At 39.2% G+C, this 3,482-nt stretch overlaps 1 non-coding gene across 1 annotated transcript; it reads right to left on the bottom strand.

The window, feature by feature from the left end:
- Positions 1 to 3,127: 3,127 nt before the first annotated feature.
- On the bottom strand, positions 3,128 to 3,234 carry LOC120365430 (U6 spliceosomal RNA). Its single transcript, XR_005580372.1, has one exon. It is a non-coding gene; the product is annotated as a U6 spliceosomal RNA (small nuclear RNA).
- Positions 3,235 to 3,482: the final 248 nt, after the last annotated feature.

A 3,482-nucleotide genomic window follows, 5' to 3' on the forward strand; every position in this document is an offset into this window, starting at 1 on the left:
GGCATAGGTTGTGGTGAGCCGAGATCGCGCCATTGCACACCAGCCTGGGTAACAAGAGCGAAACTCTGTCTCAAAATAAATAAATAAATAAATAAATAAATAAATAAATAAATAAATAAAAATAAATTTCATCTATTTGGTTCTGATATTTACATGAAACATGAAAGAGTATTTCAAGTCAGTCTAGCCATAGAGAATGTAGGACTACTTCACATGTATGTACCCTTTATCTCATCCAATTATCAAGGAATGTGAAGACAGAATGAAATGTAATCTTTTTCATCAGTGGTGAGATTGCCCAAGAACAGTTAAGATTTAAAAGAGCAGACTTTAATTATGAGGAACATTTGCTTACAGACATTTGATTACCATTAAATACATTCCATAAGATCAATGTTTAATTTCAAAATGAAAGTTTGCTTTTTAATTTTAATAGCTGCAAAATTCTGCTAAAGAAAGAAATCATAAGAATCTATTCAAATCCAAGCTTGAATAAATATGAAATGGAAAGATAAGATGCAAGAAAGACTTTTGATAAATTAAAACACATTTGTAACTCAAACATAAGTCATTTTTGTTTTTAGAATATAGGATGACTTTTAGAAAATAGCAAAATTTTAAAGGTAACTATAAAATAGGCTATAAAAACCAAAGGATGATTTGTAAACATGGTGATACGGCATAGAATAAAATGAGCTATAAATCAGTAGCTAAGCACAAAGTAGTTGTTGGAGACCTTTTTGTAAAGCAACCAACAATGCATGCTTTTAGGCCGGGCACAGTGGCTCATGCCTGTAATCTCAGCACTTTGGGAGGCTGAGGTGGGCGGATCACCTGAAACTGGGAGTTTGAGACCCGCCTGACCAGCATGGAGAAGCCCTATCTCTACTGAAAAAAAAGAAAAAAATTAGCTGGGCGTGACGGCACATGCCTGTAGTCCCAGGTACTCCAGATGCTGAGGCAGGAGAATTGCTTGAACCCGAGACGGGGAGGTTGCGGTGAGCTGAGATCATGCCATTGCATTCCAGCCTGGGCAACGAGAGTGAAACTTCATCTAAAAAAAAACCACCACCATGACAAAAAACAATGCCTGCTTCTTTATTGCCAAAAAATGTTTTATAATAGAGAGATCTAAAAACTGCTTATTGATTACCTTCACTATGTAAAGGACTATTTTCCCCTTTCCTTAAAAAGTCTATTTTAGGGGAATTTGAGCACTCATTATATTATGGCAGTCTTTCCCTCAAGCTGGGATTCTAGTTGAGGGAGAAAGGAATACATAAAAACCTAATAAATTTTACCTAATACTTGACAAATAAAAGCAATAAAACCAATATTAATAAATTTTTAGATCCTAAAACATTTTTATGTAAAGAGATGATTTAAAAATGTTTAAAAATCAAGAATGTCAGGGAGAAAAAATTTTGTCTCTGTCTTCTTAATTTCCGTAACCTAGGGCAAGTGAATTAAACTGACAAAAGACAGATTAACAGGAGAAAACACAATCTGTATTTATGTGTACACGAGTTCAGAGAAAAGAAGTGAAACTCAAAGAAGAGATTAGACTCAGGGACTCATATACCCTTTTAACAGTGGAAAGAAAGTTTAGGCTTCGGCTTAAAGGATGATCATTTGCGTCGAAAAGACTAGGAGACATATGGGGGAACTAATGGAAGATAAGGCCTACTTTAGTAAGACCTGATTATGCAAACTTAACTTGGTATTAACTCCCCGTCTTGAGGATAAGAGTGGCTCTTCTCTCCCTGGTCTGGTTGAGGGGTTAGGGGGAATTTGTGTGTGTGTGTGTGTGTGTGTGTGTGTGTGTGTCTGTGACACCTTCATTAAAGAAAAATTTAGGCTAATGTCTTTTTCGGCCTTAGCCCACCTGCACCCAGGAGAAGAAAAAAAAAAAGAGGCCGGGTGCAGTGGCTCACGCCTATAATCCCAGCATTTTGGGAGGCCGAGGTGGATGGGTCACGGGGTCACGAGGTCAAGAGATCAAGACCATCCTGGTCAACATGGTGAAACCCCGTCTCTACTGAAAACACAAAAAATTAGCTGGGCATGGTGGTGTGTGCCTGTAATCCCAGCTACTCAGGAGGCTGAGACAGGAGAATTGCTTGAACCCAGGAGGCGGAGGTTGTGGTGAGCCGAGATCACGCCATTGCACTCCAGACTGGGTAACAAGAGCGAAACTCCGTCTCAAAAAAAAAAAAGAAAAATTTATGGCCTGCTTTTAGGCAGATGGGGGAGAACAAATAACTCTTCCTGAATTTGTTAATTCTCAATTGCCTTTAGCACAAATGAATACTCCTTATGCCAGAGTGACATGTGGCATATTCTGGATTGCTTCAGCCCAATATTGCCTACCCTGATGGCTAGGTTCAATAGTTGTGATAGCGATGCTAAGAAAGAAGATCGATCTGTTGAGAAAGGAGATTATATGTCTATAATCCCAGCGATTTGGGAGGCTGAGGCAGGAAGACTGCTTTAGACCAAGAACTCTAGAGCAGCCTGGGCAACTTAGTGAAACCCTGTCTCCACAAAAAAGGTTTAAAAATTTAGCCAGGCATGGTGGCGTGTGCCTGTAGTCCTTGCTGCTCAGGAGGCTGAGGTGGGTGCATCGCTTGAACCCAGGAGTCCGAGGCTGCAGTGAGCTACGATCATGCCACTGCACTCCAGCTGGGTGACAGAGTGAGACCCTGCCTGAAAGAAAAAAAAAAAAAAAGATTGCTCTGTGGATTTCACAGATACAGAATACTGTTCCTCAGAAAGTGATGACAAATTCTTCTATCTCCTATTATAATATTTTGAACTTTTATAATAATTTTATTTAAGAGTTTAAAATATTCATTAGATTGTTTTTTTCTTATTTTAGGCTCCCAGGACCCAAGGGATAATACATTATGAATATTGGTTAATCACTACTACCACACTGCTCCCCAGTAAGATAGGAATTTTTTTTTTAAATTGTAAAGATAATGTTTTTTACTGATTGTAAACAAATACATGCTGCTCAAAAGTTAGGAAAGTTCAGGATAAAAGTCCCATCATCCAGAGAGACTATCGCTGTGAGCATTTTCCCATCTTGCTTTCTGTTTTTTATTTTTTATTTTATTTTATTTTTAAAAATATGGAATGCTTTACGAATTTGCATGTCATCCTTGCTCAGGGGCCATGCTAATCTTTTTTGTATCGTTCCAATTTTAGTATATGTGCCGCCGAGGCGAGCACCGTTTTTTATTTTTAGTATATTTAAGAATATGTAGCTGGGGCTGGGCGCGGTGGCTCAAGCCTGTAATCCCAGCACTTTGGGAGGCCGAGGCGGGTGGATCACGAGGTCAAGAGATCGAGACCATCCTGGTCAACATAGTGAAACCCCGTCTCTACTAAAAATACAAAAAATTAGCTGGGCATGGTGGCACGTGCCTGTAATCCCAGCTACTCAGGAGGCTGAGGCAGGAGAATTGCCTGAACCCAGG

This window comes from Saimiri boliviensis, chromosome 10, assembly GCF_048565385.1.
Source record: "Saimiri boliviensis isolate mSaiBol1 chromosome 10, mSaiBol1.pri, whole genome shotgun sequence".
Lineage (NCBI taxonomy): Eukaryota > Metazoa > Chordata > Mammalia > Primates > Cebidae > Saimiri > Saimiri boliviensis.